This window comes from Saimiri boliviensis, chromosome 11, assembly GCF_048565385.1.
Source record: "Saimiri boliviensis isolate mSaiBol1 chromosome 11, mSaiBol1.pri, whole genome shotgun sequence".
Lineage (NCBI taxonomy): Eukaryota > Metazoa > Chordata > Mammalia > Primates > Cebidae > Saimiri > Saimiri boliviensis.
In genome coordinates, this window is record NC_133459.1 from 54736946 (window position 1) to 54753392 (window position 16447).

At 39.9% G+C, this 16447-nt stretch overlaps 1 long non-coding RNA gene across 1 annotated transcript in view; it reads right to left on the reverse strand.

Annotated features, from left to right (window-relative positions):
- Positions 1-16447, reverse strand: part of LOC141580400 (uncharacterized) — a 73775-nt gene that overhangs the window by 56793 nt on the left and 535 nt on the right. Inside the window, exon 2 of the long non-coding RNA XR_012512603.1 lies at positions 11453-11545. This is a non-coding gene — a long non-coding RNA (uncharacterized LOC141580400). The remainder of the gene's footprint in view (positions 1-11452; positions 11546-16447) is intronic.

The following is a 16447-nucleotide window of genomic DNA, read 5'->3' on the forward strand; positions in this document are numbered from 1 at the left end:
GTGGAGGAAATAATAGCAGATACAATGAAAATAGCAAGAAGTAGAAATAGAACCTAAAGATATGACTAAATTGCTGTAATCTCATGCTAAGATTTGAACAGATGAGAAGTTGCTTCCTATGAATGAGCAAAGAAAGTGGTTCATTAAGATAAAACGGAATCCTGGTGCACACCCCGTGAACATGATTGAAATGACAACAAAGGATTTAGAATATAACATAAACTCAGCTAATAAAGCAGTGACAGGGGTTGAGAGGTCTGACTCTGGCCCTTCCAACTGCAGAGCTGGAGCTATTGAAAGGTGCTTACGTTAGTGGTCTATTTCACATTGGCCTACCCAGGTGTTTTAATTCAGAATTTCCCGTGTGGTGATCAGTCTCATCACATTATTTCCTGCCTGCACTTCTAACCTCCCTCATTTGGGATCATTTGTATTGCTTTTTTGTGCTGCTCATGTTTACCCAGGGCCTGATTTAGAATCATCTGCAAATTTCATCAAAGGGCGTTTATTCACCACCTACCCAAGGAAACATCAGGGGCCAAATGAAATAGCAATGGCAGAGCTTGTGTTCTGATCACCTTCTTCCTTTTCACATTTCTTTAAATAACTGCCCTCAAAATGGGCTAGCACTCTCCTGAAAACCTGCAGCTTTCAGTCAGAGAGACCTGGGTAGGATCCTTGGGCAAATTACTTAACCTTTATATAACCTCTCTGAACTTCAGTTTTTTTTCTATTTGGGAAGCAGGAATAATTACATCTACTCCAAAGGTTTGTTTGGGGTGTTAGAATTACATGTGGCATGTGGAGCAGTCTAACACAGGGCCTGGAGCAACCTACTCCTGGTCCCTGGCCCCCTGTCTAAAGGCTCTGTGAATAGCTCTCTAGCAAACAGAGGTTTTTGCTTCTGAAAAAGGTTTCTTTCTCTTTATCTCAAAAGCATCATAGGAAGTTTTCCTAGCATTGACATAACATTGCCCATGTATTTGTTAATACACCCTTATGTATAGAATAATTATCTTTGGCCTGCAAATAAAGAGGGAAAAAGAAAGCATAGGTCTCTGGCAAGTGACCTTGGGGGAGTTATTTAATCTTGCTAAGCCTCTTTTTATTTACCTTCTCTAAGCCTTTATATTTTACATTGCTTTGAAGATTAAATGAAGAAATATCAGTATAACGTTAGGCTGTGATAGGTGCTCCATAGATCACTTGGTTCTGAGTTTGAATTCCCCTCTCCCATTTACTAACTTAGAGACTCCTTGGGATCTAATTCCTACATCCATCAAATAGACATAATACTTATCTTTAATGTGGTTGTGAGTGATGCAGGGTAGGCAAAGTGGAGCTTAGCCCAGAAGAGTTCTTGGCTTTGCCCGGAAAAGAATTCAAGGGCAAGCTAGAGGTAGAAGAAAACAGCTTTACTGAAGAGGCAGTGTTACAGCTCCATGACTGCCCTGCAGACTACCCAATAGACAGAGATTAGCAGCTCAGGACAGTTTTACAGTCGTGTTTATACCCACTTTTAATTGCATGCAGATTAAGGGGCAGTTTAATCAGAAGTTTCCAGGGAAGGGGTAGTAATTTTGGGGTCATTGAGTCATGCCATGGAGAGAAGCAGTAACCCCAGGTGTTGCTGTGGCAGTGATAAATTGACATGGCACACTGGTGGGTGTGTCTGATTGCAAAGCTGCTTCCACCCTGGTCCTGTTTTAGCTAGTTCTCAATCTGATTGGGTGTTGGAGACCCACTTACGGAGCTGAGTCCTGCCTCCTAACTCATGAGAATCTATGCAGTAATATTAGTGGACATGCCTAACATACAGAAGGCACTCAGTATATGGTGAAACTTATTCCCTTCTTTTTCTTTTCTTTTTTTTTTTTTTGTTGTTGGCCTTACTTAGGGTTTTATTATGACTGACATTTAACTAGAAAACTAACACCTTTTCTTTTTTTTAATATATATATTTTATTGTATTTTATATTCCCTCCCTTCTCATGAACATTTTTGTGTTGTGTTGTCATTGCTAGGAACAGAAAATAATCACCATGATAAAGTATAAATCCAGAGGCAAAACAGGTGAAATATATCTGTTTCTTTGTTGGGTTCCTAAGAGTTAAACTAGGGATATGGCTGAAACATCAAGATGATTGTGCACAGATAAAACCTGTATTAGGCAATCACATTTGGTTCATATAAAAATCACTCCAATCCAAAGACGCATTCCAAGCAGTTGACATTCATTTCAGTTGGATGCTAATCCAATTTTTAAAAATCAAACCAAATTGACAAGAAGCTGATATTATGCAATCTTACCAGGATATCCTCCTGGGAAGGAAGTGAGTAGACAGGCTGTCAAAACAGAACTGAAGATGCACCTTTTTCTCATTTCAGCTAGGATCTGCAGCTTCAGAAAAGATGTAAACAGCCCAGTGGAATTTCACAAATTATTCCAGCCACAGCCTTTCTGCCATTCACTTTACATTGACTAAAAACCAACATAGCTCATGTCCTTTCTGTAGTCATTGGATCCTGGAACCCCAGCACTGGAGGGGCCCTCAGAAAGCTTACCCCCTTTCCTCTCCAGCAACCCCTGACACCAAGCAGCCACCAAACCCTGCCCACTCTGTCCTCTTGCCATCACACAAATATGTCTCTTTTTCTCTCTCTGCATCCTAGCCCATACTTTCCTGGACAATTCCTCATCACATTTCACCGGTACTATTGCATTTAAGTCCCACTTCTGGTCATAATCTGATAAAATTTCAAGGAGACAGTCCTAAAAGCTGTCAAAGGATGTGAGAGTAAATGTACTTACAAAAGACAAAAAAATCTGACTGTGTGCAGATCTTTTTTCAACAATTCTAGACTCCAAATGACAGAGGAAAAGTGTCTCCAAAGTTCAGAGGAAATATGTTTTTGAACCTAGAATTCTATAAGCTGTGTAAAGCTTAATGAAATAAATTCCAGTATTTGGGAAGACTCTGAAACATTACATGGGAGAAAAAAACAAGGCTCCTCTTAGCCCTCCACCACTAACAAAGGTCTCCACATCCTATATCCAGGATTGTACTTTATATATCTTTTGCTATGAAAAGTAACTGTTGAATATGTTACCTTTCATAACAAAAGAAACTCTGCAGATGCAATCAAAGACCTTGACATGAGTCATTAAAAGCAGGATACTTTTAAAGACACATGCACATGTATGTTCCTTGCAGTGCTGTTTACAATAGGAAAGACCTGGAACCAACCCAAATGCCCATCGATGATAGACTGGACAAAGAAAATGTGGCACCATGGAATAGTATGCCGCCATAAAAAATGATGAGTTCATGTCCTTTGTAGAGACATGGATGAATCTAGAAACCATCATTCTCAGCAAACTGACAGAAGAACAGAAAACCAAACACCACATTTTCACTCATAAGCAGGTGATGAACATTGAGAACACTTGGGCACAGGGAATGGAACAACACTCACTGGGCTAGATGGGGTGGTGGAGAGGGACAGTGGGGGGCAGGGAAGAAGGGGAGTGATAACACTGGGAGAAATGTCTGATGTAGGCAACGAGGGGTAGGACGGGATGGAGACAGCGAACCACCATGGCTTGTACGTACGTACACAACAATCCTGCAGGATGCAGGATGTGCATACGTACCCCAGAGCCCAAAGTACAATAAAATAAAAGCAGAATACTTTAATGCATTTGCTAATTAGCTCAATTTAGCCATTCCACAGTATACACATATTTCAACACATCATTTTATACACCACAAATATAGACCCTTTTGATTAGTCAATTTAAAAAAAATCAATGTCTTCTTTAAAAACCAGTAAATCTTTAACACTGTGGTTAGAGGGAAAGGTTACTACAGAAGCATGCTCAGGGACCATGCAATGTTACTGGCGTTGAAGATGGAGGAAGGGGCCACAAGTCAAGGGATGCCAGTGACCTCTAGCAGCTAAAAAAGGCAGACTCACTCCAAAGAGCCTTGAGAAAAGAGCTCAACCCTGTGAATAACTTGATTTTAGCCTAGTGGGATGCATGTCAGCTGTCTAATCTACAGAACTGTAGATAATAAATTTGTGTTGTTTTAAGCCACTAAATTTGTGGTAATGTGTTAGAGCAATTACAGTTATCTCCCAAACTCCACTTCTAAAAACAATTGCTTAAAGATATAATCTAGGTAAATGAAAGTGGGAGCAAAGGAAGAGAAGCATATGTGATACAAGATACAATGGAAGTAATCCAGAAGTAAATGTAAAGAGGAGGTTGACGGGTATGCAAGCATTTCACCAAAATTAAAAAGCTAAATATTTTGTGAAAATCTTAAAGGAGAAAGTAAATTCTGTTTCAAACATTTTGGGTTTGAGAAGCACAGGATCTTAAATATTTAATGAAGACATCTATATCTTCTATGAATTAAAAAATATTAATTAGGAAGTTTGGGAAAGATTAGAAGGTGTGCACAAAAGTCATGCCCCAAATATGTGTGATTTTAAGTAATTGACAGAGAGTTAGAAAAGAGAATCCGTTTACCCTGATAATAGACATAGCACCTTTTATGCTTATGGCTTAGAGTTCATTTCTTCTCCATGGGTTCAATCACATACCCAGATTCTGTAGTAAATATTGCTTGCCTAATTACAATATTTGAAATGGCTTCTTTGGTATGTTTAGAATCAATCTATAGACAGATGATTAAGGTTTATTAATAATGATAGTACAGAATGTAGTTGGTATCAACACTGACAACATAAAAGTGATGTTGGCCATGAAGAGTCAGGAAAAGTGGAAGGAGAGGGGAAGAAGGTGCAGTCCAAGAGTGTCCTCTCACTTGGTGGGACGTGTGATGGTGTCTAAACTGCCGATGAAAAGAAAAAGTTTAGGTATATATTTTTAACTTGTAATAATAATCATTTATTTATTTATTTAACAAATAAATACTGATTGAGTATGCTAGGCACCTTTCTAGGTATTAGTAATATAACAGTAAACAGACAAAGCCCCTTTAATCATGGAGTTTATTTACATTTTAGTGAGGTGAAACATACAGTAAACAAATAAATGACTGAAGTCAGATGGTGATCAATGGTACAAAGCAGGGGTCAGCAAGCTTGATCTGTAAAAAGCAGATTAATAGTAAATATTTTAGAATTTGCAGGCCATTAGGCCTCTGTCACACTCTCAACTTTGCCACGGTAGCAGGAAAGCAGCCATAAACAATATATAAACAAATGTGTGTGACTTTGTTTTAATAAAACTTTACTTACAAAAGCAAGCAGTGGGCTCGACTTGACCCACAGTCCACAAGCCATAGTTTGCACATTCTTGCTATAAAATAATAATAATGATAATAAGCAGGGATGAGGACTAGGGAGAACCCTAAAGAGAGGCTGCCATCTTAAACAGGGAAATGAGAGAATGTCATTGGAGAAACAGATACTTGAACAAGCCGTAGATCTCATGTCTGTGAGGAAGAATGCTCTGGGCAGAGAGAACAGTAAGTGCAAAGACTGAGGCTGGAGCAAGAAGAGGGAGGAGGAGAGCAACAGGGGGCAGACTGAATGCAAGGTAGGAGGACTTTGCAGGTCTGGGCAGGAGACTGTGTTGTCTTGCAACACAAATGTGGTCCTCCAGCCAGCAGCATCAGATCCCCTGGGAGCAGAGTCTGCACTTTCACAAGATCCCTAGTTGAATCCTATGCCCATTAAAGTTGAAAATCACTAGTATGGAGCCTCCTGTGCCATTATAAAGACTTTGACTTTTATTTCAATGAGATAGAAAGCCGCTGGCTGATTCTGAGCAGAGGAGTGAGATGATCTGACTTTCATTTTTAAAGAACAACTTGGGTTACTATTTTGCAATTAGACCACAGAATAGGAAAGGAGAATGCAGAAGACAAGCTGGACTCTCTGAATAATCCACGTGAGAGGTGACGAGGATTTAACCTAGGACAAGTTAGTATGAAATGGTCAGAGTCTTGGATATATTTTGAGGTAAAGTCAGCAGGAGTTTTCATCACTGTGGATGTGAGATGTGAAGGGGACACAAAGGACTGGAAAATGATTACAAGATTTGAGAGCTGAGCAGCGACCCAGATGAAGTTGGCATTCACTGAGTGGGGAAGACTAAAGGGAGAAAAGACTGGACATGGCAAGTGGGATGAGGCCAAAGACCATGAATTTACTTAGTTGGGGACACTTTAAGTTTGAGATGTTTATTAGACGGCCAGGTGGAGATAACAAACAGGCAGTTGGGTGTGAGTCTGGAGTTCCGTAGAAAGGAACGCCTATGTAGATCTTGAAATAATAGCATGAGAGATGAAGAGTGTGAAGGAATTTTGGACATGGGACAGTTACGCTAAATCTTTCATTGCAAGGAATTAATAAATGCTGTTTGAGTTTGAGAGGTTAAGTGACACGATATAAGCATATAATTTGAGTCATGGTAAAAACAGGTTAGTATGTAAATTTAAAAAATAGTCAAACATAAATTAAAAATAGGTTAGTACCTAAATAAGAAATAGTCAAAAAGATTGTTTGTGCTAAGTGAAATAAGTCAGTGACTATAAGACAGATATTGTATGATTCTATTTATCTGATATACCTAAAACAGTCAAACTCATAGAGACAGAAATTAGAGTAGTGGTTACCAGGGGCTAGGACCAGGGGAGAATGGGAAGGTTTTTTTCCATGGATGCAAAGTTTCAGTTTGGGAAAATGAGAAACGTGGTAGAGGTGAATGTGGTCATAGGTACGACAACGTGAATATACTTAATGCCACTGAACTGTGCACTTAAAAGTGGTCAAAATGGTAAATTTTATGTTATGTATATTTTACCACAATAAAATTTAAAAAAAAATTTTTTTAACTCACATATCACACACACGAAAGAAACAAATTGTTATCACATGAGACAGGATGAGAAGGGAGGGAGGAAGAAAGACTTACATGTTTTATTTTGTACTTTTCTGTACTGTTTGCATTCTTTAATCATATACACACATTATTTTCACATTTAAAAATAAAATATTTAAAAGAATGCATATGAAAAGGAAGAATTTTAATCCATGTTTCTGCTTGACTTGCACTCAAATTCTCAAAACACTATTTTATAGAAACTGATTTCCAAGAAGCCATCAAAGCCCTTTTTATTATTATTATTATTACTAGAAGCCATTCCCTTGGAATCAAACACTTGTGTTTTTCCGATGGAGCTTGAATTCAAAGTCTGGGATGGTGAGTCTATTTGGAAACCTACTCAGCACAGCCTTTGAACTGCTGCGTTTTCCAGGGCTTCACACACATCCCTCATCCAACTGGCTTCCCATCCAAGACATCATCAAGCCGCCAGTATTTACTGACCTGCCCACAGGGGTGCCCTAAGCCTGCTGGAACATGCCCCGTAATCGAAGCCTACCTACCAGTGAAGCCGACCGCAGGAAAATCCCAGACTGCAGCTGTTCGTCACCTGGTCTCCAAACAACAAGTTGATGGATGCCAATATGGAGGCCTCAAAGAAGGCCTTCACATCTCGCAGAATTTGCTAGAAACTCTAGATTCCTGTCAGAGGACTCTAGCACGTCAGAGTTGGAAGAGACCTCAGAAATCATGTTGTAAAACTGTTTCATTTTATAAAATGAGGCCCAAATATGCACCATCATGGAGCCCAGACCCAAACATAGGTGTGGCTATCAGGAAACATGCCAAGTTCTAGATTTAAGTCTGAAAGCATCTTCCATAGTGGCAGGCCTGTCCTTTTAGGGGGCAAGTTGAGTAATAGATGGTGGTTAGGGGAATAGGAAGAAGTGAGGAGGCAGGAAGAAATACACATAGTTTTAATTGCCTTGGCAGATGTGATAATAGCATGACAAGTAAGCCAGAATTCGTAGATTGGCCATGATGTCATTCAATTGATGGATCAGTTCTTTGCTCTACCAGACTTTGCTTTACGTGCTATAGATGTGGAATTGAATCAGACATGGCCTTGCCCTTGAAACAGTCACAGTCCAGCTGACCAGATGGTAACCAGGTTGCTAATAGAGACAGTTACAATACAATGTGATAAGCATGAAATAGAGCAGTATTTCCTAAGCTTTTCTGATCATTAGAATTGCCCACCCCAGACTTACTAAGTTAGATTACTGAGGAAAGGAGCAGGTAATCTGCCTTTTTACCAAGACCACTCCCCCAAGCCCTCAAGTGATTCTCATGATCAGTCACACTGGCTTTGGAATTGTTTAGAGCTGGATTCCAATTCTGGCTCAGGCCAAGGATGTTAACTCCCCAACAAAATTTCTCTTTAGACATTGATATTTTTCCTCTTCCTAGATTCCTTAAGACTACACCTCTCCCATCAAGACCCAGGACCACTTTGTACTGCTGTATAAGTTAGGTTCAGCACAGACACATTAGCTGAGGGACTGAATGCTTGCTGAGATCCAGTCCACGCTGTACTAATTCCTCTGCTCAGAGGAAAGAGCCCCACTTTTTTTAATCCGAACACTCAGCTTTGATTCTTTTGAGCTGTGTTCTTCCAGAGGGAGTAACTTTATACGATTCATCTCCCGAAAGGAAGCACTTTTGTCTAATTCATGCAAAGGCACCAAATAGACTAGCAGAACCCTGAAAGAACAATTTCCAAATAAAAGGTTCTTAAACAGGCATGTGCTGGTACCTGTACCTGCCACCACTCCCAGATTTTCCTGCCACACTGGACTTCTTCCACCCTTTCAGCGGCTGCACCAGTGTAATGTGCAGGTAGTCCCTGATCTGAGTCCTCACCCATCCTCTCAGGCCAGGAATAAAGGAAAGACCATCCCAAATACTGTTTGTTCCGTGCCTTGAACAAGAGGCAGTATAGCTTGTCGTTAACAATATGAGCTTTGGAGTCAGGCCTGAGTTCAGCTCTCAACTTTACCCTTTACTGTGTGACATGAACAAATTAAGTATATCTATATAATGTAGATTTCAGTTTCCCATGCATAACTTTGTTGTAAGGTTGAACAAGATACTGCATGTGAAACTTAGCACATAATGAGCTTCTGTTTCCTGGGTGCTAGCTCATTCAGTTTAAGCTTCACCTCAACACCTTTAGAGAGCTATTATTTTGTTATCCCCAATTCACAAATGAAGAAAATGAATGTTGGGGTGAGACAGAGGGAAGGGGTACGGAGCTGATCTCCAAACCCAATTGTAATTTTCTAATCCCTGTTCTTTCTTTCTACTTTTGCCTCTAGATCCAGACATGAACTCTTTTTTATCAGGGTTCCAGGTCCAAGGAGTGAAAAGGATAAGATTTCACCCTCAATTGATAAATGTACCTAGGTTAGGCCTAGCAACACAGGTAGAACGCAAACTAGGCTTTGATATATTGAATGCCAACTCAAATCTATTAGTAATTACTGCCGAGAGGACCATATTAGGAAGCATCACAAGGGCAAGTCAGGGTTCATAGAGCATCATGATTGATTAATGATGCCAGCCATGGGAATGGGATCCAGGAATAATAGCAGGTCCTACAGAACACATCCCATCCCTTCAAGATTTCAAAGTATGCCCAAAGCCAAGCATGTTTGATAAAAAAAGGGAGATCCAAGGGTACCAAATAAAGCTGTTAAAGACCATTAGCACCTTATTAAGAACTTTTCCCAGATGCAGCCAGAAGTGGCCAAAGAACACAGAATGGGGGAACATTTTGAAGAAAAAGCATGGAGCTGTCGGAAGCATTTTTTTCAAGGAGCAAAAACTCAGTTCCATTTTCAAGGCTTTAATTCTAAGCTCCAACTCCATGAACATCAGGTAAGTGGAGGGAAGTCACAGTGGGATTCTGAAACTTCCTTACTTCTCACTAGAAACTGATATGTGACCTTGGACAATTAATTTAGGCTCGCAAAACCTCAGGTATTTCAACTGTAAAATGTGGATAATAATTTCTATCTCATAGTGCTTGCCAGGTATTAAATAGAATAAATAATGTAAAGAAGCTACAGAGAATCCCACCCAAAAAAGGTGTTTGAAAGCATTCCTTCCCCAGTCCTTTTTCTCCCTCAGAAAGGACATGGTGACACATTGTTTGTAAGTCAGGCGTAATTTACATATAGTAAAATCCATTCACTTTAGGTGAACTGTTCCACAAGTTTTGACAAACATAGGCAGCCACGTAACCACCACCACAGCAGACACAGAATGCTGCCATCATCCCAAAAAGCCCTTCACACCTCTTTCCAGTCAATTGCTTGCACCTACCTCTGGCCCTTGGCAAACACTGATCTTAATTCTGCTCCTATAGTTTTGCTTTTTTATTACAACCTATTTTAAAAGCATACATCCAAACAGCAAATAATTCTCTGGAGTTTTTCCTTCACATCCTTCTCAAAAATAGCTGAGCTCTGACAGCAAGCTCTCTGTTCCAGGAAAATTCTTCATTAAATAAATGAATTCCATGTGCATATTAAAAAGACATTCTGCTTCATATTCCTTCTATTTATAGCCAGAGTTCAACCGCTGGGGGCCCCAGGAGCCTGTCAGGGTCTCCGTGTGCTCTTCAGCTCACACTCTCTCCTCCCTGCTCCAGCCCAACTGCAGATCTGGCTCCAAGCCCAGGTGGCAGGAAAACCAAGGTGCCAAAATGGGCCTGTGGAAGTGCATCCTGAGGAGGTGTGCTCCCCAACCCTTTGGTGCAAACTTTAGGATGCCCTGAAATTTCTGGGGGAATATACGCCATATAATAATTACTAACAGCATGGAGAGGAAAGGGAATCAGACTAGAAATGAGGATAAAGGGAGGGGTGGAAAGGATTGGGTGGTTTCTGAAGTCTTCCCCTGCAGAGAAGCCTCATGACTCAGGTAGATCAGATAATAATTCCTGAGGCCACCATCTCCTCCTCACCTTTGTGTGCCAGATACCATATTAGGCACAATAATTAAAGGTGAATAGATAAATAATATTAATAATAATTAGACTTAGTTTTTACCCATAAATAATTTACTGCCTAATAGAGAAACAAAACATGTACAGAAAGATGTGGTTGAGTAGAGGAGAAATTGCATGGAGTATTGAACTAGAGGAAATGGGGTTTTAACCTGACTTGGTAATTTGCTTGTTGTGTGACCTTGGGAATGATGTGTCTCTCCTCTTAGCCTCAAGGTTTTCATCTATAAGCTAGAAATTACATCCACCCTCAGAGGATAGTTATGTGGACTAAATAAGGTTATGGCTATAAAGCACCTAGCCCAGTACCTATCATGTTTCAGCTCAAGAAAGGGTAGGTTTTTTTTCTTGCCTACTATATTAGTCTGGGTTCTCCAATAGGAGATGATAGATAGATAGGATGATTGATTGATAGATCAGATGATTGATGATAGGTGGACAAACAGAATGTGCGTGTGTGTGTGTGTGTGTGTGTGTGTGTGTGTGTGTGTATAAAGAGACATAAGAAATTGGCTCACATGATTTGAAAACCGAGAAGTCCCAAGATCTGAAATCAGCCAGCTGGATTCCCAGGAAAGTCAATGGTGTGGTTCTAGTCTGACTCTGTAGGCCTGAGGAATAGGAAAGTGAATGGCATTAGTTCCAGTCTGAAAGCCGACTCACAACCCAAGACAAGCCAGTTTTTCAGTTGGAGTTTGAAGGCAGGAAATGATCAGTGTCCCAGCTCAAGTGTCAGCAGGAACAGTTCCCTCACTCAGCCTTTCTGTTCTGTTCAGGTCTTCAATTGATTGGATGTGTTCTATCCACATTACGGAGGGCCATCTGCTTTACTCAGGCAACCAATTCCAATGTTAATTTCATCTAGAAATACCCTCACAGACACACTCAGCATAATGTCTGTCCAGATATCTGTCTTGGTCAAGTCGACACATAAAATATCACAACCTCCAAAAAAGGAATTGGTATTCTAAAAGGGATTCAGAGAGAGACCTAGAGCATTTTGAATGAAAACGGTTATTTCTGGCTGAGTTGTGTAGAGGAGTTGATATCTGAGTCTTTTTTTTTTTTTTTTTTTAAATAATTGTAGCTGCACCAGTTACCAAGAACCTGCCCATCCTATAGGAAAGGTCTGGGCTTAAGTTTCATTCACTCCTTGTCAGCCTCAGCTGCATCTCCACATGTGACTCCCTCACTTCTTACCTTGCATTATAGTCCCTGTCTCAATTCTAGTAGTCTGTAGTCTTAATGCTACTTTCTCCGTAACTGATGGAGGCTAAGTGTGTTTTGTTTTGTTTTGAGACAGTTTTGTTCTTTTTTGCCCAGGCTGGAGTGCAATGGTGTGATCTTGGCTCACTGCAATCTCCGCCTTCCGGGTTCAAGTGATTCTCTTGACTCTGGCGCTTGAGTAGCTGGGAGTACAGGCACGCGCCACCATGCCCAGATAATTTTGTATTTTTAGTAGAGACAGAGTTTCACCATGTTGGCAAGACTGGTCTCAAACTCCAAATCTCAGGTGATTCGCCTGCCTCGGCCTTCAAAAGTGCTGGGATTACAGGTGTGAGCCACCGTACCAGGCCTGGCTTAGTGTTTGACACATGGTGGAGGTTCAGAAGATACTGGTTGAGTGACTATGAAATCTATTTCAACCATTTCATGCAACAGATAAAGTAACTAAGGCTCCTGGCTTCTGTGTTTGTTCATTCGGCATCTGATGAGCCCTTGCTATGTTCTGCAACAACCTATCAAGGTAAATACACAGAATTAAGCAAGATATCATATATACTCCCTGAAAGCTCAGGCTGGCACAAGGGAGGCAAATGAAAAAAAGGGGAATGCCTACTATGTGCAGGGCTCTGTATGTATATCACTTCACCTACTATTCCTAATGTCTATTCATTCATTCATTTATTTAAAAATATTTATTGAGCATTAACAGTAGTATCCCTAGAATCCAGAAATTGTCCTAAGTTCTAGGGATACTACAGTGAACAAATGAGGAATAGCTACCATTATAGAGTTTGCAGCCTGGTGGGTGACACAGACAAATACAAAGATAAAATAAAACCAGTCAATAATGAAAATGATGATATTTGCAAAATGCAGAGAAATCAAGAAAATAAAAAAATATATAATCTGTCTGGGGAAGTCAGTTAAAAGTTTAATCTGATCAATTCTCAGATCAGATTTTGCATCTGATAATAAAAGCTTGTGTGTGTGTATGTGTGTGTGTGTGTGTGTGTGTGTGTTGAAGTTCTTTAAAATTTAATTTTCCCCAAAACATTATGTTAAAACATATGACCATAAAACTTTGCACACCACAGTCTAGCTCTGAATCTATATTTGACAGACTGGTGGTTAAATGTAACTCTTCGTGTATGAAATTCAACAGGTTTCAACATTCATTGTTAGAAGATCATGTCAGATTGGGATATAACTGCTGGGTAAAGGAGTGCTGGTGGGCAGGGGCAACTTCTCCACCACCACTGTGTGTATCTTTGTGGCCCTGTGGCTATTTGCCTCAACCAGTCATTACCCCCTCTCTTGGATGAAATCCTGCTTTCAAGGATCATAGGCGTGGAAAACTATCTGACAGCTGAGTTGGAGCCTCAGTGCTACTCCTTACTTGCTCTTCAAAACAAACTCATTGAGCCTTGATTTTATCAATTAATAATTGCTCCTTTTTATTGAAGACTTACTGTTTGCCAGACAGTGTACTGGGCACTTAATATACATTCTCTTAGCAAGTATTCACTACAATCAATAGGTATGGATATAAGTATTACAATTCTTATTTCACAGACATGGAAACTGAGGCCTAAGAGTGATAAACTGATCTGTTCAGAGTCACACAGATAGGATCCGAATATGGTCCAGAGCTCAGCAAACACAACTCCTTACTCTCTATCAACTCCCTGCTAGTATCAGATTTAAATACAATTCAACTGCATTTCAAAAAGGATATGTTAACATTAAGTAGGCTATCAAGCCTTACTCTGCTGTTTCTAGCCTTAAAATGCTTCCTCAGTTCTTCCTTCACCAACCACAAAATAAAATCCCTTCTACTTACATGACATTCAACATTCTTTACTCTTTCTCTTCTTTCTACCCCTTCAACCTTAGTAACATTCATCCCCCAACCTCAACACCAAATATTGCACATCCCAAGGAAACTATGGAATATCTACTTCTGGCCAAAATTGAGTAACAGGGGCCAGCTTTATTCTCCTACTGGAAAAACTGAAAAATCAAACAACAATGACAACAACAAAAGCAATGGTTCTCAAGACATTGGACGCTTAGGCAATGTAGGACTATGATTCCTGCAAGACAGCCATATTAAGTTTTTCTTGCACTGATAGAAAGAAATACCCGAGACCAGGTAATTTATAAGAAAAGAGGTTTAATTGGCTCATGATGCTGCAGGCTATACAGGAAGCATAGCACCACCTGCTTCTGAGGAGGCCTTGGGAAGCTTCCAAGTGCAGTGGAAAGCAAAGGGGGAGCAGGCACATGACCTGGCAGGAGGAGGAGCAAGAGAGAGCATGGAAGGGAAAGTGTCACACACTTTTTAATGACCAGACCTTATGAGAACTCACTCCCTTTCATGAGGACGGCATCAAAGGGATGATGCTAAACCATCCATGAAACATCTACCCTGAAGATCCAATCACTCCCACCAGGCCTCACCTCCAACATTGGGAATTACATTTCAGTATGAGACTTGGGTGGGGTAAATATCCAAACCATATTAACAGGAAAACAGGGTACATCTTTTGATTGCCCCAGCTTACAGCCTTGAGTAAATCTCTAGGCCACAACATAGGATGCGGCACCCAGATGGAGCCTAGTGGACTCCCTGATTTGAGGAGACAAAGCTGATGGTCTGGGGAGATCAAGGTGATTGGAGTTTGAGGGGAAGTATTCTAGAAAGAAAGGCCAATGAGAGAGGGAACTCCTGAGATGTGCTGGCAGTTCCCCTTAAGTATTCAGCTGATACTGCATCTTAGGCCATGAAGACAGCCTCTACAAAACGTTGCCAACATTGGACAACATTAACAAATAAAAGCTTTTCTGTGAAAAAGTTCTTTACAATTTGATTTTTCTTTACAAGCAGCATGTGCATGTCAAGAAAACCACCTGAGACAGGAGAAAGAGACCTCAATCTATTATGAGAAAAAAAAAAAAATCAATCCAATGACAGTAACTCAGATGATGAAATAAACAGATAAGGGTGTTAAAACAGCTATTGTAAGGGTATTCTGCATGCTCAAGAAGCTAGAGGAAAGGTTGAATATGTTAAACAGAGACATGAAAGATGTAAAAGACCCAAATTGAACTGTAACATCTGAGACGAAAAACGAACTGTATGGTAATGGCAAACCCAACACTGAAAAAGACAGTGAAGACGCAGATTATCTAAAACAAAACACAGAAGAAGAAAAAACCAAAAAGAAGAATGAATCATCACTAAGTTATGTGAGAAGACTATTGAGAAAATGGAAAAACAAACCACTGACTAGGAGAAAATATTTTTGTAATTTACAAAGCATTCTCAAAACTCACTAATGAAAAATAACAAACCAGGCCAGGTGCAGTGGCTTACACCTATAATCTCAGCACTTCGGAAGGCTGAAGTGGGTGGATCACTGGAGCCCAAGAGTTTCAACCAGACTGGGCAACATGGAAAAATCTTGCCTCTACAAAAAACACAAAAATTAGCTGGCAATGGTGGCATGTGCCTGTAGTCCCAGATACTTGGGAGGCAGAAGTGGGAGGATGGCTCAATCCCAGGTTGAGGCTGCAGTGAGACATGACTACATCATTCCAGTCTAGCCTGGGTGACAGAGAAAGACCCTGTTTCAAAAAAAAAAAAAAAAAAAATCAAAATCATTCTATTTTTAAAATAAACATTCTATATGAACACACTATCAAAAACAAGACATACAAATGGCGAATAAGCACGTGAAAAGATGCTCAACATCATTAGGAATTGGAAAAAGGCAAATGAAAGCATAGTAAGATATGTTGATGACCTACTAGAATATCTAAATGTTTAAAGACTAACATACCAAGTGCTGGAGAAACTATGGAGCAAGCAGAGCTCTCACACACTGTTGGGAGAGGTGCAAAATATTACTATCAGTTTGGAAAACAGTTTGACAGCTTTGTAAAGTTAAACACACCTCTTGTCATATGGCCCAGCCATTCTACTTCTAGGAATTTAACTAAAAGCATATGTCCATACAAACACTATTGTTTCTGACAGCTTTATTTGTAATGTTTAAAATTTAGAAACAACCCAAATCTTCATCAGCAGGTAAATGGATATGTGAATACAGTATATCCATACAATGAAATAGTATTCAGCGATAAAAAGAATGAACTATTCATACATAGAATAACATAGTAAACCTCAAAATAATTAGGCTGATTAAAAAGAACAAAATTTAGAAAGAATACTGTTTGATTTTGTTTATGTAAAATATTAGAAATGCAAATTAACCTGCAGTAAC